A 24,934-nucleotide genomic window follows, 5' to 3' on the forward strand; every position below is an offset into this window, starting at 1 on the left:
AAAGAGACAGAAAGCGAGAAATCACCCCCCAGGGGAGATGGCCACACCGCAATCCCTTCCCCTCCATTCTCTTCTTGGGATCTTGGGCACGCTCGCACACGCGCCCGGCGTGAGTTTTTTAAGCCACTGGGTCCGGGACACGAACCGTGGTTGACTACGTGGGAGTCCAGCGACATAGCCATTACGCTAACTGCTGGCTCCCCATTTCCGTACTTTTGAAAGCAAACATAAAACCTGGATGAGTTCTCAGTAAATATTTATAAGTTAGGCAGGCAATGTGGTTGTTAAGGGTTTTGGACTCCCACATGGTTAACTGCAGTTTGAGTCCCAGACCTGGAGGCTTGGTTTCTCTCTCTCTCTCTTGCAATTAAAAATAAATAAAGTTGAATAAAATAATTATTTAAAAAATAGATGATAAAAGTCCTCGTGCAATCCTGTCAGATGATGACCTTCAAATCTTTTTCTCAACTCTGTGATTGTAAGGATAATCAGCACCTCTTACACACTCTCTCTCTCTTTCTTAGCAAGAACTGGATTCATTTACTAATTTTTAAATTTTAGTTTATTTTTGTTTTCCAGTAGATACATATGCTTATGAGAGAGAGAGAGAGAGAGAGAGAGATCTAGAAATACTCTACCCCCCCCATGAGGAATGATTACACTGTAATCTTTCCTCCTTCATCTCCCCCTCCTTTTGGGATTTTAAGCACACATATATACTCTTGCCTTCAGAATATTTCTTAAGCCTCTGGATTCAGGACTCAAGCTACACAGTCTCCTATATGGGATCCAGCCATTTTAACCACCAGGCCACTGGCTGGTCCAATCCTAGTTGCTTCTCATTTTATAATTTTGTATTCACAATGATATTCTCTGCTCCATAAAGAGGAAAAAAGTATTAGCTAATGTAATTCTGTCTCCTGTATCCTATAGAATTCCAAAATTCAAAGTAATATAGTAGAAATATGTTAATCATTTATATAAATGATCCAAATACATGTTGCTTTAACTCAGCTCCAAACTGTTACACAGGGGCCTAAGCTTTGTATGTTTACTCTGCAATTCTCTCATGTGCTGAAATCCTATGCTGGATGCTCAGCATCAAGTGAACAGATAAATAAATAGGGATAAAGCAGATATACCTAAGTTCCAAGGTGTCCTTATCATTCTGTTCATCTTCCTGTTGGCAAGGTCTGACACTTGAGCTCAGAAAAATACATACTCCTCTGGGAAATAAAGTTCATGTCTGGCTGCTACTTCTTCTAAACCACTCTTGGCAATGGAAAAAGAACTGGGATGTTTGATGGTCCTATAGCCATCTCTGCTGTTTAAACATCTATGATAGTTTTATCAACCTTCCAGACAAAGGACTTATATGTTTTAAGTGCTAAAAATGTACTTGATTTACTAATTATCTATACTATTTAGGAGTACATAACATATCCCAAAGCATTAACTGTCAAATGCAAAGATTTTTGGCTTTAAGGATCACAGTAAAATGTGAAAAGAGAATCATATTTATTTGATATCTGCAAAAATTCATTTGTGTGTATAAATGGATTCAGAGACTTGTAAGTTTGCTGTACATACAAATGATGAACTGATTATATAACTACAGTTTGATTACTTGTGTTAATTATTTATTTCATTTTTATGTTCATGTGAAATTTAAACAGTGATTATACATATATTCTTTCATTTATTTTATAAAGACAGACTTACAAAGATCATTATACCATACCATTATCACCATACCATTGTTTCCTTTTTATGTTTTGTTTTTTATCTTTTTTATTTCATTTTCTTTTATACATTCAATCACATTGTTTAGCTTAAAAAGTGAGTATTTCAGTATGTGAACATTTCTCCCTAGTCCAGTTGATAAAACAATAAGATATCTTCAACAGATAATACCACATTTCTTTGTCCCATTAATGATTTGCCTTCATATTTTTCTTCTAAATGTTCTTCCTCAGGCCCTACTCTTCCACACACATTATATCTGGTATCTACACCCACTTACTGTATTTGTATATCCTTCAGTCAATCATTTTCAGTCATGGAGTGTGGACACTCGGTATATTGTAAGTGGCGACATACAATGTCTCTCCTTCATAGCCTGGCTTGCTTCACTCAACAGTAAATCTTCCATATTCTTCCACTTTCTGTCAAAAGCCATGTTTTTATTTTTGTTTATGGCTGAATAGTATTTTATAGAGTATATGTGCCACAGTTTTTCTATCCATTCATCGACAGCCCTCAGAATGGGAAAATATTTTTGTAGATTATGCATCAGATAAGGGGCTGATAATGAGAATACACATGGAACTCAAGCAGCTGTTTGGAAAAAAAAGATGATCAACCCTATTAAAAGATGGGAGAATGAGTTGATAAAAACACTCTCTAAAGAAAACATACAAATAGCCAAAAGACAAGAACAAATGCTCAACATCCCTCATCGTAAGGGAAATGCAGATCAAAACAGCAATGAGATACCACTAACCCCAGTCAGAATGTCTAAGATTAAAAAAACAAAAAGTTATAAGTCTTGGCAGGGTGTGGTGAAAGGGGAACTCTCTTACACTGCTGGTGGGAATGTAAATTAGTCCAGCCACTGTGGAGAACAATTTGGAGATTGCTCAAACATCTACAAATGGAACTACCATTTGATCCAGCAATCCCACTCCTTGGTATCTACCCAAAGGACAGAAGAATTCTTAATTGGAAAAGTGCTTGCACATTGATGTTCATTGCGACACTATTCACAATTGCTAAGTCATGGAAACAACCCTAATGCCGCCATACCATTGTTTTGTAACAGCAAAAATAATAATCTAAGGGTTTCTCAAGCAGATGATCATTTGCATAAATTATAATCCTGATAATAAAGTAAATATTACACAGATATTAAATATATTTTCACCAAGCATTTTTCATCCATAAACTGTTTTCAGTACATACTTATAGGAGCAGACTTCAAGATATATGCAAAGTATATTAAATTTTATAAAATCATGTGCATTGTATTCATTTTCTGTTGATGGATACCATATTACCATAAATTTGTCAGCTTAAGACAATTTATTATATCATAGTTATTTATGTCAAAAGTCTGCCATAACATAAGTGGCTTCTCTACACAGGGTCTCACAAGGGCAAAATCTAAGTGTTGGGAGACCTACATTTTTATCTGAAGCCTCTGAAGAATTCACTTTTGTACTCATATAGATCGTTGTCAGAATTTAGCTCATTGACCTTGTAGGACCGAATTTCCATTTCCTCAATATAGGGATCTCTCCTTTTTCAAGCTAGCATGGACCGGTTGAATCCTGTTCATGCTTCTCAACTCTGAATTCTCCCTACGTGGGAGTCCAGCGACATAGCCATTACGCTAACTGCTGGTTCCCTGAAGAATTCACTTTTGTACTCATATAGATCGTTGTCAGAATTTAGCTCATTGACCTTGTAGGACCGAATTTCCATTTCCTCAATATAGGGATCTCTCCTTTTTCAAGCCAGCATGGACCGGTTGAATCCTGTTCATGCTTCTCAACTCTGAATTCTCCTTCTGCCTATCTCAGCTCATGTGTTTACATCTCCAGCCAGGTAAGCCAGGATAATCTTCCTATTTTAACATCAGCTGGCTGACCAATATCCTTAATTACATCTGCAAAGACCCTTTTTCCATTGAGGTAGTATATTCACAGCCACAGGTATTAGGATGTGGAAGCTTCTTGGGAGCCATAATTCGGCCTACCACCTCTAAAGAATTCAGAGAAAATGAGTATTATGAAAAAACATGTGCATGTATTTCAAATTATTTTTGCACCAAAATAAACTCATACCTTAATCCCATTTCCCCACAAACTTCAAAGTAACCTCATGTATATTATTAGCTGTAGCTAAAGTAATATACATCCTGAAGTTTATGACTGTATTAGAATGTTGGTATCACTGAGAGTTCTTTCTTTTCTGAATTTCTTAATTTTTTCTTTTAAATGAATATCTTATGTATGAGTGGTTTATGGAAAAATCAGACATATAAATATCTTTCACCTTGATAACCGTTCATGGCTACAGCATTGCAAACTTTGTAGTTTGAACCTAAACAGATGCTTTCTGACAACTTTTCTAACCTTGCTCCCAGGTACCCCAGTGCTGGAGGAGGACTATCTCTCAGAAGCTTACATGAATGGGTTGTCAAGAAATGGTGTGAAATGGGATGTGACAGAACAGGTCTGATATACTAGTGGCCAAAACCATAGGTTTATGTGTAGGTTTCTCTAAACCATGTAATGAGATGGGTGGCTCTGCAGGCAATCAGTTGTGTCCAGGCCTTGTAATGAGATGTTTGGCTGGAAAGCTGTAATGCAATGCTTGGTTGGGACTCTAATACAGTCACTTGCTGGGAATATATAATTAGTCATTTAACTCAGTATATGCAATGAACGGTGTGACTAGGAGTATAATTGGTTTGGGGGATGGGAGAAAATGCTGCCATGTGTGGCTGGACTGCAAAGAGATGCTCAGGAAAGCCTCCTGGGAATTGCATGTGGATTGTCATGATGTGTGCACTGCAAGGCAAATGAGTGGCCTTCCACTGGAAGAGAAAGCAGATGTGGTCTTAGTACTGCGTGTCCATTCATCAGAGGGAATGACATGCAGGAGGAGGCTATGGCAATATACTTACGTGTGGCAGAGAAAGTAGAGTATGAACTCTGGGTGGGACTACCTTGCGAAATCACACAGCTAAGGTCAGAAGGAAAGAGATCTATATGTGTCAGTAGAATGTGTCCTATTTGGGTAGTGCAGTACTCTCTCCACTGCTGAAAGGGAAGGTTGGGAAGCTATGCAGAGGAGAGCACAATTGGGGATACACTGATCTAGTCGTAGGTAGTCAAGGATATGGATATTACAGTGGTGTCTTCAAGAACTCAGGCTGTATCAGTTTTCCTTAACTGCTAAGCCTGTCAGACAGCATTCTCTTTACCAGCCATACCGTATTTCTTGTACCTCTGAGCATCATCTCTGGATATCAATAAGATAGAAAGAGGAAAGGATCCCTCTATGGAGTAAAGGCCACCCAGACAGATCAGTTAGTCTGCTGTGTTTACAAAATTTCTCTAAGTTACAACCATTGACCTTTCATTACTTCTCATTAGCTCCACTTGAGACCGGTAAGATGAGTTTGTTAATGTTCCAGTGGACATAAACTCAAGTGTTAATTATTTCCTTGCAGATTGGTAAATAGTCTTTAAATAACGATTTTACCCTTTTGTCATTATTTGCTTTGCCAATACTAGAGTAAACTTTCATAAAGGAGTAATTGGCTTCTCCCTAAAAAAAAAAAAAACCCTTGTTAAATTAATAAAACCTCAGTTGATAAAAACCAATCCCAAAGCAGTTAGACTACTATTCCACAAGCTATCATAAGCCTGTGTCTTTCACAGTTTGCTGTATACAAGACTACAAATGGAACAAATACGGCTTTTTCCAAGGCATCTTTGACACATATTCCTTTATTGCATGTCCTCAAGTGTGTTTCTCAAGCTGCAGTGTCCGGAACTTCAGCTGTGTGCTTAGCCATGTGGGATTCAGTTGCCTTATGCACCAGTCCACCGAACCGGCCCAGGAACTTATTTTCAGGGGAAATAATGACTATGTCAAGGGATTTATGTACAGTCAACTATGTAATAATCACAATAACCTTTTGTGATAGTAATAAAATAATTTTCTATTTTAAAAATAAACTAAAATAAAATGGGAGGAGATGCTTTTCTATGATAGAAAAAACAATACTGGTTACATAACAAACTAAACACTAAAATGGACTTATCTCTGTGAGTAGAAAAAATTAGGTTTCTCTGAGCATTTCACCAGAAATGTTTTACAAACTCAAGGACTTCACAATGGTCATTAGCTATATCTACATGAAGTGAAGCCATTGGTGGTCTTTTCTCTTCATCTCTTTCTTTAGGCTTAAAAAGAAAATTTATTACATATTATGATTTATCTCTCTGAAATGCATCTTCACCTGAGACTGGCCACTGCTGTGAATTTATTCTTTGATCATGAAAAGGTGATGTCAGATAATGCATATTCAGACAAATTTAAGCTATGCTGCAGTAAAAGAAAACCTCTAAATCTTAATAGTTCAACTAAGTCAAAGGATTAGCTTCTATTCATGCTAGGTATCCAAAGAATGTTGGCAAGGAAGACTGCTATCCAAAAGCCTGCAGGAATACAGGGAGATGAAGGCACTACCATTGTGTTATGTAATTTTCTCAATACCAAGCTCAGGATTTATCATACCAATAGTATTCAAAGGGAGGGATGGTGAGACAGAGGATTAAATGCTTCAATCTGGAAGTGATATGTTTTTTTTTTTTTCATTTTTTTTTTGAACAAAATCAGGCATATGACCATGCACCTGTAAGTAACGAAGAACTGTGTGTCTGTAAACATTAAACATAAATCAATCTGGTGTGTTTTTGTTTTGTTTCTACAAACTCCTTAAAAAAAGAAGTGACTATTTGGTCTCTCAACTCTTCACTCCAGTTCTGGCTCCAGTCCTTTGCAAGTTGTTTCTTTTCTTTCCTAATAAAAGAAATTGTTTTTACTTAGAAGCATTCAGAATGTCAACAAAACAGCTGCAACATTTTTTCTGTTCTTTTTGGCAATTAGGGTGGTATCCAGTGATGAATAAATTGGTTTCAGTGCAGTCTTTTTTTCCCCTTGTCTGCAAGTTGTCTCTAATCTCACTTCCATAGACAAAGTAGTAAACCTATAAAGGTTACCAAGAACTAATTTATTCCTACTTCTTTTTCCTTAACTTATAAGACATGCCCATAATAAGTGACCCTGATAAACAGTCACTTTAGAAATTCTACCAGAGACTGTGGGAAGAGGGTGAGAAATGAGAGAGAGTGAGAGGGAAGGACTCAAGGGGAAAAAAAGAAAGAAGTACAACAGTTAGGAAGCATAAAATGGAAAATTATTTGTTGAAGATATTAGGTATGGTAATATCTTCAGTGTATTCTGAATGGAAAAGTTCATTTTGTATGCTGTAGTGATATAAAGTGAGTGAATACAAAATAAATAAATACAATTTAAAAAGAGAAACTCTGCTTACTTAGCTGTTCTTTAAGTAGTTCTTGAAGCTTCCTAGTATGATGTGGCTTAAGACTGTCACCTCATTTCATTATGTTGGACTTTTTATTCTATTTTATTTTGGTCTGCTCTGCTCTCCCTCAGTGCCTGCTTATTTCTTCCCTTCTTCTTGCTTCTTTCCCTTCCTCATTTCCCTACCTCCATCTTTCCCTCTGTCCTTCTTCTCTTTCTGCCTTACTTCTGTTTCTTTTGTTTTCTCCTTTAAATTTCATCATCATGCCCTTTGCTAAGATATCTTCTTAATTTTTATTGAAGAGTTTATGATTTTATTATTTAGAATTACTTGTGATATAAAATAATGATAAATACCATTAAATACCTTTTCATGCTTCAAGTGCTTTTGTAAGTGTTAGGCCATAGGCCTGGGCAACTTGGATATAGGGGTTTGACATCACACCACAGTTGGCTGATGTAACCTGGATCTAGTCTGTCATGAGACCTGCAGTGTACTTGGCTCTAACCCAGATGTAGCACATGGCACTCTACTCTGCACATAGCACCAGACCCTGCATGGCACAATAGTCTGCTCTCCCCCTAAACCTTTACCATATGTGGACTGTTTCTACCTTTAAGACACTCTCCCTCCCTATACCCTTATGAACATCGCTAAACCCCTCCCTAGGGTGTGACTTCTCTCTCTCTCTCTTTCTCTCTGTTGGACCAGCAAACCTCATCCGGGAGCATTCCCAGTAAAGACTCTACATTTCTATTTTCTCATGGTTGGCCCATTCCTTACATTTGGTACCAAAACCCAAGAGGAGTTTTATGTCCCACAGTCCCTGCAAGGAAGGTCCTCCTCCCCTGAACCAGGAACTGACCCGCCAACCATCAACTACCCACCTGCTCTGGCCTCTGAGTAAGTCCACCTGCCCATGGTTCCCGGGGCTCAAACCTCCGGGTTCCCTGTCCAAAAACACAGGCATGTCAGGGTCCCCTCCAATTCCTGGAGCTCAGGTGATTGTGGAGACATCTTGGTCCCCTGCTGCCCATCCCCCTATTCCACTCCATGAGCACAAAAAGAATTTGGGATGCCTCTCCCTTTTCCGCTCACTTGAGTCCTGGACACAAGGGGTAATATGGAGTCCATCACTGAGCCTGAGATGCCTCTGGGTTGTCAGCTCCATAACCTCACCAAATTAGGACTTGCTCAGGATCTCCACCACAAGCAGCTAATAGTCTATTCCACTGTGGCCTGGTCACAATACACTTTGGACACAGGTCTAAATGGACTCCTGAGGGGACTTTTGATTACAATACCCTCACTGATTTGGATAATGATTGCCAAAGGCTAGGAAAATGAGGTTCCATATGTCCAAGCCTTTTTTTTTTTTTTTTTTGGGGGAATTTTTTTTTTTTTTTTGCTATAGGGCGCGTGCGCTCGCCAGACAGACAGAGAGAGACATAGAGACAGAAAGCGAGAAACCAGGGAAGAAAGCCACACTGCAATCCCTTCTCCTCCATTCTCGTCTCAGGATCTTGGGCACACACACACATGTGCCCAGTGTGAGTTTTTTAAGCCACCAGGTCCGGGACGCAAACCGCGGTCAACTGCATGGGAGTCCAACGACATAGCCATTATGCTAACTGCTGATCCCTGTCCAAGCCTTTTGAGATGTGCTCCCACACCTTCCACCTCACCTGCTGCACTATTTCCCAAGTGCTTCTCACTACCAGAAGCCCAAAGTCTAAGACCAAACCTCTTCTAGAGGCCATCTCTCTCTCATAGACAAACCACCGAAAACTCTTACCTCCCTTCCTTCTCAGAAACCCTCCCCAGAGTCCCCCGCCATACCCTGGTCCGACATTGGTGCCACCAGTCCCAGCCCTCCACCACTCCCCCATCTTAACCACTGCCTCCTCCTCCTCCATGTCCTTCACTCCCATCACCCATCTCCAGTTAGTTCACATACCTAATCACACTCTCAGACTTCTCCACCCCTTCCCCCAGTTCTAACCTCCTCTCTGTCCTCTGTGGGACATGGTTGGAATGGAGGGTATTGTCAGAGTCCATGTTCCCTTCTCTCTCTAAGATCTATCTCAAATAGAAAAAAAGACTCAGTTCTTTCTCTGCTAACCCCACAGCTTTTATCAAAGAGTTCTGCTATCTTACTCAGGCTTATAATCTTACTTGGCATGATCTGTCCTCTACCCTTACTACAGATGAGAGAATGTGAGTCCAGACTGCCGCCCGAGAACATGCTGACCAAGCTTGCCCGGTCAACCTGACTCTACCAGTTGGAAAAGCAGCTGTTTCTATTACCGACCCTCAATGGGACAATCAGGTAGGAAATTCTGGCCCCACAAATTGAGATTACATGATCTAGTGACTCCTGGCTGGTATGCAGGCTGTCTCTAACAAAATTGTCAGTTTTGACAAACTCCAGGAAATCACCCAGGGAGCAAATGAAAACCCAGCTGTATTCCTCAGATGCCTTACAGAGGCCTTAACCCTTTATATGTGATTAGAACCCGCTTCACCGGCTGGGGCCACAGTTTTGGCATCTTACTTTATTACCCAGTCAGCATTCTGTAAAAAACCTAAATGGGCAAAGGATGGCCTCAGACCCCTGTCTATGCTCTAGTGAAAATGACATTTAAGGTTTACAATGCCCAGGAGGAAGTGGCTGAGGCTGAATGCCAAGGCCAGCTTCACCACAAGGTGGCACTCTAACCCAGGCCTTGGTAGCAGCACTGATGCCTGCAGCCCCATAGGGACACAAGAATGGCTTCCTCATCTAAGTCCCATTCCCGTGGGACCATGCTTCAAGTTCAGGAACATAGGCCACTGGGCACAACAATGTTCTTGCTCCTGATCACCCACCAAGCCATCCCCTAAGTGCAAATAACCTGGTCATTGGGGAAGTGACTGCCCAATGGCTGACTTATCCCCAGTGCCTCCATGTGGGGGACAATTCAGCCAGACAGTACCTTCTTTGGAGCTGTTGGGGCTAGCAGCCAACTGAAGAGCCTGAACTCAAAACCCCCCATCACCCTCGCCAAGCCCAGGGTAACGCTACAGGTAGCGAGTAAGTCCATCTCCTTTCTTGTGGACATGGGGGCTCTCTACTCTGTCTTGCCCTCCCATTCAGGGCCACCTTTTTCTTTTCAGATCTGGGTCATGGGAATAGGTGGCACACCCTCCTGCCCACCTAGGACAGCCACCCTAGCCTGCCATATAGATGGGAACAAACTTTCTCCACTCTTCCCTAGTTATGCCATCATGCCCAGTCCCTCTCCTGGGCAGAGATGTATTCACCAATTGGAAGCTACCCTCCAGCTTCCAGCTGCAACCCCTGCCACTCACTTTCTCCTCCCTCTCATCTGCTCATCCATTGACTCTGATCTCTCCAGCCCTCCCTCTTTTCCTCTTCCCCCTGAAGAAGTTAGAGCCTCCCGCCACACTCCAATTCTTATTTGCCTGAAGGACTCCACCAAGGTTTCCTCCTGGCCCCAATCCCCTATCTCTGAAACACATCTAAGGGCCTTAAGTCTATTATCACCCTCGTTCTGGCTTGCAGACCCCTCATTCCTACACACTCTCCATGTAACACTCCTATCTTCCCAGTCCACAAGCTGTCAGGGGCCTACAGCCTAGTTCAGGACCTCTGCCTCATCAACGAGGTGGTAATTCCTCTCCATCTGGTGGTCCCCAACTCATACACCCTCCTGTCTCAAATCCCACCAAACGCCACTCACTTCATAGTCTTTGACCTCAAGGATGCCTTTTTCACTATCCCCCTCCACCCAGACTTTTAATTCCTGTTTGCTCTCACTTGGGAGGACCCAATTCACAATCTGCCAAACTGCTTACCTTGACAGTCCTCCCCCAGGGCTTCTGAGACAGTCCCCACTTCTTTGGGTAGGCTTTAGCGTGAGACCTTGCATCCTGCCCATGCATCGCCAGCACCCTCTTACAGTAGGTAGATGATCTCCTCCTCTGCAGCCTGTCTTTCTCTCTCTGTGAACAACACATAGCTCATCTTCTAAACTTCTTGAGTTCCCAGGGTTACTGAGTCCCCCTATCCAAAGTCCAACTTTTAGTTGCCTCAGTTATCTATTTAGAGATCTCCCTTACCCTAACCACCAAAACACTTACATACAACCGTATCTACCTCCTCCGCAGTCTCTAAACCCCCTATCACAACAGATGAAATCCTTTTCTTCCTCAGCCTAGAGGGTTTCTTCCACCAGTGAATCCCTAACTTTGCCTTCCTTGCTAAACCACTATATGCTGTAGCCAAAGAAGTTCCAACAGGGCCCCTTACCTCACCTACCACTGTTTGTAAGGTGTTTATGGCTATTCCAGATGCCCTGGTTTCCTCACCTCCCTTTCACTCCCCAACCTGACACATCCTTTCCACTTCTTCAATGGCAGGGGATGAATGACAGGGGGTTAAAACTGGACTTCTTGCATAACCTGTTGGCCCCAGCTATGATCCAGTAGGCTTCCTATCTAAACAGCTAGATCCTACGATCTGGGTGGGAGCAGTGGTGGTTGGTGGAAGCCCTGTCTGAGAGCAGTGGTGGCTGCTGCCATGCTCACAAAAGAATTCCTCAAACTCACCTTAGCACAGCCCCTGTCCATCTTCTCTCCTCACTGCCTAATGGACCTTCTCAGCCACCACTCTCTCTCTCCTTGGGCCATCACAGGTTCAGAAATTCCATTTACTTTTCATTGAAAATCTCTCTCTGCTCCTCTCCTCTTGATCCATCCACCTTACTTTCTCTGGCAACCATTCTGCCTAGCCCTCTTACTCTTGTCCTCAAGTTGTCAAAATTCTTGCCTCCCCTCAATAAGGACTGGTTGATAACTCTATCCAATCACTATCACACTCTTTTTGTCAATGGCAGCTCAGTAGTTGGGTCAGATGTCTGTCACTGGATGGCATATGCAGTAGTCTCTCCCTCCGCCATTGTCAAGGCATCCCACCTCCCGGAAGATTCCACATCCCAAAAGGCTAAGCTCATAGTCCTTACTATCTCAAAGAGCCAATGATCCAATATCTACACTGATTCCAAATACACCTTCCTTATTTCCCATCCTCTGGAAAGAACAGGGTTTCCTCAGTACTAAGGGATCACCAGTAACTAATGCAAATCTTATAACAAAACTCCTAGAGGCCCTCCAGCTCCCAACAGAGGTCACTATAGTCCAGTGGGGCCACAAGGGCTCAATTAACCCAGTGGTGATCAGTAACTCCCGGGCCAATGCAGTTGTCCATAGCCTCACCCTAAAACCCCAACCCCCTTCCAGTGCCAGTTTTCTTCCTAACCTGTATGGCTAAACCTCTTTATTCCAACAAAGAATGAGTAGACCTCCTCTCATAAAGGGAAACAGCTTGGGAAAAGGGGTTTTCCTCGATAACAACACCACTCTCCTCCAACAATAGGCCTCTGCCATCCTCACAGAAGTCTACCAGTTTCTACACATTGGCCCAAAAGCATTATTCTACTTCCTTGAGCCCTTCTTTCATTATCCAGGACTCCACAAGACCCTTCAGCATATACATCGAACATGCTACACCTGCTTATTCATCTGTCCCCAAGGTGGCCTACACCCTTGGGTCACCACTCACCAACTCCACAGCCACCATCTAGGCAAGGACTGGCAGGTTGACTTCACTCATATGACAGACATAAAACCTTCCAATAACTCCTTCCTCTAGTAGACAGCTTTTCAGGTTGGATTGAGGCCTTCCTTGCCTCAAAAGATGTGGATACTGTCAGAACTGTTTTCCTGGAGCACATCATACCAAGCTTTTGCCTTCCAACAACCATCCAGTCCAACAACAGGCCAGCCTTCACTTCCAGAGTCATCCAACTGGTTTCTAAATCCCTCAAAATCTCATGGAAATTCCACATCCCTTATAGTCCCTGATCCCTAGGTAAGGTTGAAAGAGCCAATGGCCTTCTAAAGGATTATCTCACCAAACTCTCCCTAGAGCTCCATCTCTACTGGCCTGAGCTCCTCCCCCAGCCCTCACTCATTTGTGTGTGGTTTTCCAAAATCCCATGGGCGTAAGCCCATTTGAAATCCCATACGATAGGCCCTTTACATTAACCTTAGAACTTCTGGTCCAGGCCCCACACCCTTGCCAGCATCACAACTTCCTTTTCTCTCTCTCCTCTGCCAGCTGCCCTGTGAATATGCAGAGTGTGTCCTCCCAACCCTCACTCCGTCCACTTCAGTCTCAGAGTGCTCGCCTGGCCCTCTCCAGCTGGGTGACAGTGTACTACTAAAAGAGCTCCACCATTGCTCCTCAGAACCTAGTTGGATGGGACCTCACACTATCATTCTCACCACCTCCACAGTGGCTAATTTTTTCAGACAGCCCTTTTAGTTCCATGTCTCTCGCCTCAAACAGACATCCCTTTCCAGTCCCTGGAAGTCTCAGGTTTGGGGACCCACAAAACTTCGTCTCACCAAGTTTCCCCTGCCAACTCCTCATGCTCCTATCTTTCCTCCTCCTCCCCCACCAGGGGTCCTAACCTCTAGCCTCTCTTTTCACTGGCATTTCTACGTACAAGTTGTCCTGGATATTCACAGGTCACACCCATACCCACCTCCTGGCCACCGGAGACTCCCAACCACATGACTGCAAGTCATGGGTCTCCATCTCTATCTCCTTTGTGAAAATACACTTGGTTACCTCAGGGATGGTCAAATCCAGCCCTTTGCTTTACCTTTGATTGGACCTAAGAATCCCATCACAATTGGTGGGTAGATACCTATGGAGGTTACACTTTCATTATCTGTTGTATTCATGTCATACAACTAGACTCACACAACAAACTACACGACACTTATCTCCTTACCACAAACAGTTGAGGCCAGTCCTACCTCAACATCAAAGACCCTTGGGATGATAGGTAGGTAAAAGGAGTCTGGAGAAAAGTCTATCTCTGGGCCCCATCAGGGGCCATCCACATCTACTGGACTTACACCAGAGTATCTGTTGTATTCATGTCATACAACTAGACTCACACAACAAACTACACGACACTTATCTCCTTACCACAAACAGTTGAGGCCAGTCCTACCTCAACATCAAAGACCCTTGGGATGATAGGTAGGTAAAAGGAGTCTGGAGAAAAGTCTATCTCTGGGCCCCATCAGGGGCCATCCACATCTACTGGACTTACACCAGAGTAGCCCCCAAAAGAAAAGTCTATCTCTGGGTCACCAGTTCGTCCCCATCAGGGGTCATCCACATCTACTGGACTTACACCAGAGTAGCCCCCAAAACCATCAACCAACTAAAAGACCAATCAATAAACATTCGGAACCACAAAGTTTCCCTAAATCAATAAATACACACTGTACAGGCTGGTAGGATGGACCCATTTTCCTCACTATCCTTAGTCCAACAGGGAATCCTCCTTTTCAACTCCACAGGGATGGGAAATTTCTGACTGCCTTCTCTGTGCCTCCCTAGGCTGGGATCCCCTCACTGTGGTCCCAATAACCTCCTTCCCAAGCACTTCCTGTACCACCTCACAGCCCTCCTTTAGCCCTCTACAAAACATCCCATTGTTCAGAAATACAGGCCAACTAAATCAGACAACATGTTACACCAACAATGCCTCATTGACACCCTTTGGACACCTTGTGTAACCAGTCCATCTCAATCTCCTTTTCTCTCTGCACCCCTTTGGGCACTTTTTTTGGTGTAATGGCATCCTAACCAAACTAATCAACTCCACTTCCCCTTGTTTCCAACTAACCCCTAGTCCTACAGCTAATCCTCTATGGTCAGGCTTAATTCCTCTTGCTGGCCTCCCGCTTTTCTACAGACTCCAGCACCAAAAGAGTGGTCTTCCTTCCCATCATAATAGATATGTCACTAGCATCCTCCCTTGTAGCCACTGAAATTTGGAGGGTGAATATTTAGCCCACAGCTTCTCCACATCCCAGGACCTAGAGGAAAATCTCCAGTTAGCCATTGAGGCCTCCACTGCCTCTTTGGCCTCCCTCCAGTGACAAATCATTTCAGTCACCTGGGTAGCTCTTCAAAACCGAGATGCTCTAGACACTGATGGTAGAAAAATGGAGCACCTGTCTGTTCCTCAGGAAATAATGCTGCTAGTATGTCAACAAGTCAGAGCTGGTTGAACAAAACATTGATGTTCTCAGCCATCTAAGTGAAGAACTATGGCACCAGCAGCAACAGCCCACTTCTCTTTTCCTAGACAGGTGGCAATCTACCCTCATCACCTGGATTGCCCCTATTTTAGGACTATCAGTTCTTATCTTCCTTCTCTTCATGCTCACACACTGTTTACTCAAGTTCCTCTGAAGCCAAATCCAAGAAGTTTCCTGTATGGCTGTCAACCACCAAACCGCCAGCCCCCAACTTCTGCTCTTTACCCCAGCTCAGCTGGAAGTAGCCAATGGTCAAACAGTGCCCTATAACACCAAAACAGTCAGGATGTTAGGCCAGAGGTTTGGGCAGCTTAAATGTAGGGTTTGGACACCTCACCACAGTCAGCTGATGTAACCGAGATCTGTCATCAGAACTATGCCGCACTTAGATCTAACCCAGATGTAGCACATGGTGCTCTACTCTGCACACAGCTCCAGATCCTATGTGGCACAATAGTCTGCTCTCCACCTAAAAGTACATGGACTGTTTCTACCTCTAAGATACTCCTCTTCCTTCTACCCTTATAAAAACTGCTAAACCCCTCCCTAGAGCATGACTCTCTGGCCCTCCCTCTATTTCCCTGTTGGACCAGTGAACCTCACTGGAAGCATTCCCAATAAATGCTCTACATTTCTATTTTCTTGCATGGTCAGCCCATTCCTAACACTAAGTACATCTTAATGTTAGCTAAACTAGTTTTAAAATCTTTCTATTGTACTGTTTTATTTGCTTTTAAGTATAAAATTCATTGGCATTAACCACAATAATGTTATTGTGCAATCATCACAAGCACCTGTCTCTGAAACAATTTTTAACTTTCCAAACTAAAACACCTTACTGGTTGAAAAATATAATTCCCCCCTGTCCCAGGGCTTTTCAGACCCTGGAAACTTCCTTTCTACTCTGTCTCTATGAAACTGGCAACTTTAGGTGTATCACATAGGTGAAATCACACAATATTTGCCCTTTCCTGAACAGCTTATTTCTTTTAGTGTAATATCTTCAAGGCTTACCCATGTTGTAGCATGTGTACTAATTTCCTTTTTTAAAGGTACATTTCAAAAACATTCTTCTATGTGTGAGTGTGTGTGTGTGTATTCCACTTTTGTTTATTCATTTATCTGTGGGTGGGAACAAGGGTAGCTTCAGCCTTTTGGGAACTGTAAATAATGCTGCTATGAACATGGATATACAAATCTGCTTGAGCCTCTGCTTTTTTTTTTTCCTTTTTTTTCTTTTTTCAGTATGTACCCAAAAGTGTAATTTCTGTTATTTCTTTTTATATCAATACATATGGTTAATTCTATTCTTACTTTTTTTCTTTTTCTTATTTTAATCCAGGGATTCCCCATGATGTAAGCATCATTCCTCAGCCTTCCAGGCAGCTGGAACTGCAGGTGTGCATCTCCATGCCCAGCTCTTTTTTCAGACGGGGCTGACTATATCATCTAGACTAGCATCCAGTTCATGATCCTCCAACCTCAGCCTCCCTAGTAGCTGAGATCACAGGTGTGCACCATCACACCCAAACTTTAGGTTCAGCTGGGACTTGAACCTGGGCTTCCTTTGGGGCATCAGCCCGAGGAGCAGCAGTGTCTTCCCAGCACTGCCACCATAGCTGGGCCTATTCTAGTGGCTACATTGTTTTACAATTCCATTAGCAGGAAATAAGGCATTCATCATTATTTTATATGACTAACAATTCATTCGTTTTTTGAGATATTTTTGCTATGGTGTGCATATGCTCGCCAGAGAGACAGAAAGACAGAATAGGGAACTTACCCCCCAGTGGGTATGGCCATGCCCCAATCCCATCTCCTCCATTATCCTCTTGGGATTTTGGGGCACACTCACACACGCACACACAAATACACACACACACACACATGCACACATGCCTGGTGTTTTTTTTAAGATGCCTGATCTAGGACATGAACCATGGTTGATATGTGGGAGTCCAACGATGTGACCATTACACAATCTCTTGGTCCCTAAAAGTAACAATTCGAAATAAATAAGAGGTTCAAATAAGGATTTGGATTTTCATACATCCCAGTCAAGAAATGTTCTTTTCTGTTTTGAAAATAGCTATGCTAATGACTATGAAGTAGTATCTCATTGTGATTTTGAGTTGCATTTCCCTAATAGTAAGAAATATTTAATGTTTTTTCATATATTTACTGACCATTTGTGTATTTTCTTTATAGAAATATCTCATTTGTCCATTTCAAAGTGGATTACTTTCTGTTTTATCATTGAATTGTAGATCTTTGTATATTCTAGATATTAATCCCTTATTTGATATAGATTTTAAAAGTTATTTATTGAATTATTTATTTTATTTATTATTATTATATATTTTTACTTGCTATAAGGTACATGCACCCACCAAAGAGGGGGAGGAAAAGTGAGAAAGCAAACTTCCACATCTGGGACTCGAATCGTGGTTGACCATGTCGTAGTCCAGCACCTTCACCACCACCACCACATGCTGGCCTCATTAGATATAAAATACACAAATGTTTTTCTCTTATTCCTGGAACTGGCTAATCACTGCCAATATTTCCTTTGATGAACACAAGTTTTCGATTTTTATGTAATCCAATATACATATTTCTTTTGTTGTTTTTGCTTTTGGATCTTATTTCAGAAATTATTGCCAAGTCCAGTGTCATGAAATTTTATAGTGGGCCCAGCCTTCAGTATCTTTTTGAGAGTGTTATAGTTTTTAGGTTATCAGTCTTTCACCTTCTTAATTAAGTTTATTTCTAAGTATTATTTTTTCTTTTGGGTGATATGAAAAATGGATTTCTGTTTTCAATTTCCTTTTACATTGTTCATTGGTAGTATATAGAAATATAACTCATTTTTGTGGCTGGTTTTGTATTCTTTAACTTTGATGAATTATTTATTAGTTCTAACATATTTTGTGTGGTCAATAGGGTTTTCAACATATTAAATGATTTTATCTACAATTAGCAATAATCTCATTTCTTTTTTTCCTATTTAGATATCATTTTATGCTATCCCAAACTGTTCACTGTTCTGGCTATGACAATTTTGTGTACATGTAGTGAAAATAAGCATCTCTGTCTTGTTCCTGATCTTACAGTGAAAGCTTTCAGTCTTTCACCACTGAGTATAATGTTATTTATGGGTATTTCATAAATGTACCTTACCATGTTGAAGTATGTTCTTCTATTTCTAGTTCGTTGAGTGTTTTTGTCATGAAAATATATTGAAATCTGTAAGACTTTTCTAAAACATATTGAAATGATGTGTGTGTGTGTGTGTGTGTATGTGTGTGTGTGTGTGTTGTTTTATTCGATTAATGTGGTGTATTATAAAAGATTTTTGTATGTATAATTACCTTTGCCTTCCAGGAATAAATTCCACTTGAATATGGTGTATAATTTGTTGTTGAATGTTGGAATAAGTTTAGCACTTTTTGCAGAAGTTTTTTTTTTGTTCGTTGTGTGTGTGTGTGTGTGTGTGTGTGTGGTTGTGTCTTTATCTAGCTTTAGCTTTATTTTTAGAATAATGCTGGCCTCAGAGTAAATTTGGAAGTGTTCTCTCCCCTTCAACCTTTTGGAACAGATGAAAAGAACTAGTGTTATTTTTTTTCTTACTTATTTAATTTTTTACATTCAAAATAATATATCGTTAGATATCACTTAACCCTAGTCAAAATGGCTAAGACAGGTGCTAATATTTTTAACATGTGGGGCAAGCAGATGGGGTGGTGGTTAAAGGCACTGGATTCCTACATGGCCGGCCATGGTTAAAGTCCCAGATTTGGAGGCTTGCTTTCTCACTTTTCCTCTCTCTCTCATTCTGTCCCTTGCTGGTCAGATTTAAATAAATAAAGAAATAAGATTAAATTAGTATGAGATAAAAATCACTAGTGAAGCTGTCTGGTCCTAAGCTTCACTCTTGGGCGATGTTTTTGATGACTAATTAATCTGCTTACAATTCAGACCTATTCAAATAATCTATTTCTTCAAGATTCAGTTTTAGTATTGTGTGTGCTTCTAGTATTTAGTCCATTTTCATGTACAGTATTCAGTTCCTTGTCATGTAATTTTTCATAGTATCCTAATACTTCCTTCCTATAAAAAAATAGTCATGTTCCTTCTTTTATTTCTTGTTTTGGTTCTTTGAACCTTCTCACTTTTTTCTTAGTCAATCTAAATATTGATCTTGATCAATTATGTTGACCTTGATAAAGAACCAACTTTTGGTTTTATTGATTTTTTTCTTATTGTTATTCTGTTCTTGGTTTTACTTATCTCTGTTCTAATCTCCATTACTTTATTTTTTCTGCCACCTTTAGGTTTAAGTCTGCTTAATATTTTCTCATCCCTTGATGTAATGTATAAAGTTATATTGTTGGAGAGATATTTTTTTCTTTTCTCTTTTTTTTGGAGAGATTTTTGCTATAGAGCGCGTGCGCTCGCCAGACAGACAGAGAGAGACAGAGAGACAGAAAGAGAACCCCCCCCCAGGGGGGATGGCCACGCCACAATCCCTTCTCCTCCATTCTCCTCTCGGGATCTTGGGCACACATGCACACGCACCCAGTGTGAGTTTAAGCCACCGGGTCCAGGACTCGAACCGCGGTCGACTATGTGGGAGTCCAGTGCATAGCCATTACGCTAACTGCTTTTCCCAGGATATATTTTCTTTTAAGTAAGCATTTATAGCTATACATTTATCTCTTAGCACTACTTTTGCTGAATTCCACACATTTTAAATTGTGGTTTATTTTCTATTGAATCAAGATAGTATTTTTCTTATGTGATTCTTTCTTTGACCCATTCTTTCTTTGAGTATGTTGTTCACTTTTAATACTTTTGTGAATTTTCCAATTTTCTTTCTGCTATTCATTTTTGTTTTCATTGCCTTGTTGTTAGAAAAAATACCTTACATAATTTTAGTCTTTTTGAATTCACTGAGTTCATAGGCTAACATATGGTCTATCCAGAGAATGTGTAGAAACTCCAGGAAAATGTGCATTCTGCTCTTGTTGAATGGAGTGTTGTGTATATATCTATTAGGTTCAACTGGCCTCTGCTGTTGTTCATGTCCTATATTTCATTATTGATATTGTCTGACTGTTCAACTCATTATTAAAATGGGGTATTGAAATCTCTTACTACTATTTAGAGAAACCTATTTATACCTTCAATTCTGTCAGTGTTTGTTTCACATATTTAGGGCCTCTGATGCAGAGTACAAATACATGTTTAATAATAATTTAAGGCATATTGGCTGTTTTATCAGCATATGATGACCTTTGCCCCTTGTAAAATTTTTAAACTTAATGTAGGTTTTGTCTGATCTTACTATAGCCACCCCTTGTTTATTTTAGTAACTATTTGCATCAATTTTTTTCATTCTTTCACTTTCAATCTATGCGTATTCCTATATTGAAACTGAGTTTCTTACAGATCACATATCGTTGAATCTTGTTTTTTTTTTCATATTTAATCTCTATATGTCTTTTTTATTCGGGAATTTAATTTGTTCATATCTAAAGTTACTACAGAGAGAAGAACTTTTGATTTTCTATCATTTGTTTTGTCTATGTCTTATTTCTGGCCCTAAATTTCACCATTACTGACATCTTTTGCATTCTTTTTTGTTTCTTTGTTCCCGCTCCCTTAGGTTTTTGTGATAGGGTAAACATGTTTGAGAGAGAGAGACAGAGAAAGGGAAAGTGAGAAACTATCCCCCAAGGGAAGCAACCATTTCACAATCCCTTCTCTTTAATTCTCGTCTCAGAATCTTGGGCATGTGTGCACAGGCATGATTTTCAAACTAACGGGTCTGGGACTTTAACCATGGTTGGCCATGTGAGAGTCTAACACCGTAGCTACAATGCCACCTACTGGCCTTCAGTGGATTTTTATTTTAGAATAACTTGTTTCAATTTTCTTCTTATTCTCTTTTTTTGTAAATTCTGTAGATATTTTCTTAAAGGTTACTAGAAGGATTATCTATGACATTCTAAGTTATAGCAACCTATTTTATTCTGGTATCAACTAATTTCAACTGCATAGAAACATTCTACTCTTTTCCAGGTCTACTTCACTCCCAGTTACACTTTGTTATTAATGTCACTAATTTTATCTTCACAATGTGAATAAAGAGTAGATATTTTTCCATTTCCTTGTATCTTTTAAAATTTTTTTAACAATGTTCTATAGTTTTCCATGGACAAGTCTTTCAGCTTGATTAACTTATTTCCTAAGTATTTTAGTCTTAAAGATTATTATTAGTGGGAGCACAAAATATTTTTATGATTTTTTTTTACTGTAACTATATAAAAATGCAACTGATTTTTATGTTTTATTTTGTTTCCTTCACCTTTATTGAGTTCACTTATTAGGCCAAGCACTATTTGTGGAGCATTTAGGTTTTTTTTATATAAAATACGTCATCTGCAAATACAGCTACTTTTAGTTATTTTTTGCTTCTGGTGACTTTTTGTTGTTATTGTTGTCATCTAATTGTTCTGGCTAGGTTGAACAGGAGAGGTGAAAATTTACTCCCTAAACATTTGTGTGTTTGGGATTACCCTTGTTTTTCATCTTGGAGGAAAGTTTTAGCTTTTCACCATTGGTTACAATGTCAATGTAGGCTATTTTTTTTTTTTTTTTAGAGGTTTTTGCTATAGGGCCCGTGCCATCGCCAAAAAGACAGAGAGAGACAGAGAAAGTGAAAAATCACCCCCTGGGGGGATGGCCATGTCACAATCCCTTCTCCTCCATCTCCTCTCTGGATCTTGGGCACTCATGCACACACACCCAGTGCGAGTTTAATCCACCGGTTCTGGGACGCAAACTGTGGTCGACTACATGGGAGTCCAGCGACATAGCCATTACACTAAGTGCTGGTCCAATGTAGGCTTTTTATAAATAAGTGTTGGGATAAGTTTCTTCAATGTCTAATTTGTTAAGTGTTATTATTATGAAAATATTTTGATTATTGTGACATGCTGTTTCTGAATCTATTGAGATGATCGTGTGATTTGTATCCTTTATTTTGTTAGTGAAATATATTACAAAAATTGACTTGTTTATGCTTAAATTTTCTCATATCTCAAGAATAAATCCTACTCAGTTATATTTGATACTTTTAACGTGATGTTGCATTTGATATGCCAATATTTGTTGAGAAGATTGCATTTAAGTTTATCAAAGATATTAGCCTGTAGTAGTCTTTTCTGGTGGTATTATTTTATGATTTTGATATCAGCATGATTCTGATTCTGTTATTATTATAAAATGAATAGTTGTATTTATTAATTTTGTTTAAACATTTGATAGAATTTAAAGTGATCTGGTCCTGGACACTTCTTCACTGAGAGTTCTTTTATTACTTCTTCAATGTCCTTTTATGTTTTTGGTATATTCAGTTTCTATTTCTTCTTGTTTCAGTCTTAGTAGATAGTATGTTTCTAGGAAATTTTCTCTTTCTTCTAGGTTGTGTTATTGGCCTATAACCTTCTTAGTACTTTCTTACAATTATTTTTATTGTGTAGGAACCACTATAATGTCTCCACTTTTATTTGTAACTTTATTAGTCTTTTTTATTTTGACCTAGTTATTCTTGCTAATGGTTTGTAAATCTTATTTATCTTTCAAAATATCAACTCTTAATTTTACTAATTAAAATTATTTTTTCTATTTTTATTTTAATTTTTTTTCACTAATATGTCTTGTTTCCTTCCATCTGCTAATTTTGGATTGTTTTCTTTTACTAGTTCCTTGAGGTGTAAAGTTTGGTTGTTTATTTGTTATTTTTGTTCTTGTTAAGTTTGATTTTTTCATAACAGAGAGAGACGCTTCACCAGGTCATGTCATGGGATGATCCTCCTCTAGCTTTTCAGTGGCCAGTTCTGTGGGCAGCATGTTCAGGTTGACCTGTGATATAAACTCAGGACTTTCTCATGTATTTCCGATAACACACAGGAACACTTTACTATTTGCATTACAACAGTGGACCATTTTTCTCTTCTGATTTGTTTATTTTTACATTTATTTATTTGTTAAAGAGAGAGAGAGAGAGAGAGAGACAGACAGACAAGCAGGCAGTCAGGCAGCTTCTCCCAACATGATCGTCATGCCAAGATCTATCCTTAGTCTCAGATTGCTGGGATCACAGGTATGCACAGGCATAACTGGCATGCCCTGGGAGGTTCTCGGACTTGAACTCAGAACCTTTCCCAAGAGGGTCTAGTAGCATTAGCTCTGCTATTCCCTAATCACTGTTCTATTTTATACCTTTGGTATAAAGTTCTCTCTTGGTGTTCTTTTGTTCTTTTCCATAAGTTTCATTATGTTGTGTTTCATTCTCCTTTGTCTTAAGATATTCCTTAATTCCCTTTAGATTTTTGCTTTTACTCAGCAGTTTTAAAGTGTGTTTTTAAATCTTAATTTTTTAAAAATGTTCTCATTTTATTTCTTTATTTCTAACTTTATTTCATTATAATTAAAAACGATGTTTTGAATAATTTCCATCTTCTTAAATTTGTTAATACTAGATTTGTACCCTTGCATATACTCTATCTTGGAGACTGTTCTGTGTGAACTTGAAAAGAATCAATATTCTGTTGCAGTGGAGTAGATAGTTCAGTATATGTCTTTTAGGTCTACTTGGTCTCCAGCGTTATTCGATTCTGCCTTTTTCTTATTGATTTTCTTTCTGGATGACCTATTCATTACAGAGAATGAGGTATTGAAATTTCTTACTGTTATTGTATTGCTCTCTATTTCTCCCTTCAGACTTGTTAATGTTTCCTTTGTATATTTATATCCTTTGATGTCTGTTACATATATTTACAATTGTTATGTCTTCTTGTTGAATTGACTCTTTTATCATTACATAATGACCTTTTTTGTCTCTTGTGACAGTGTGACTTAAAGCCTATTTTGTCTGACCTAAGTACAGATGCTTCTGCATTTTTGGTTACAATTTGCATGACATATCTTTCATTACCTCTCCCCTTTCAGCTTTTGTCTGCTCTTAATCTAAAGCGAGTATTTTCTATTGAGTAATAGTAATGTCTTGCTTTTTTTTCTTTTTCTTTATTTGGGAGTCTTGACCATTTATATTTAAAATTGTTATTGATAGGTAAGAAATCACTATTGCCATTTTGTCAATAGTTTTTAGTTTTCTTGTTTCTTTTTCTTTTTAGATTTTTTGAATTAATATGCTTTGATTTTCTTTTTCTTTTGTGTATTCTTTCCTTTCTGTGTATTTACCATGCATTTTTTACTGATTTTTCATGATTCTCACATTGAATATTTTAAAACTATATTATCTTAAAATTATATAACAAGAGAGAAATGGTATTTGGTAAGGGAAACCAAGTAGGAGACCATTCTAAGCTTCTTCCTGCCTCCCAGCTCTTCCCGGGTACATTGGTCCACCATCATTTCCCCCAGCCTGTGCTGCCACTGACCAGAGATAAGTGGCAGTTGGTGAGGGGAACTTAGCAGGAAACCATTCTAGGCTTCTTCCTGTCTCCCAACTTAAATCTCAGATATATTCTGAGCCTTCGTAGTTTCCTGAATCATGTGGCAACTCCTTTTCCCTCTTCCATCTGAAAATCT

Source organism: Tupaia chinensis, unplaced genomic scaffold, assembly GCF_000334495.1.
Source record: "Tupaia chinensis unplaced genomic scaffold, TupChi_1.0 Scaffold000309_1, whole genome shotgun sequence".
Taxonomy (NCBI): domain Eukaryota; kingdom Metazoa; phylum Chordata; class Mammalia; order Scandentia; family Tupaiidae; genus Tupaia; species Tupaia belangeri.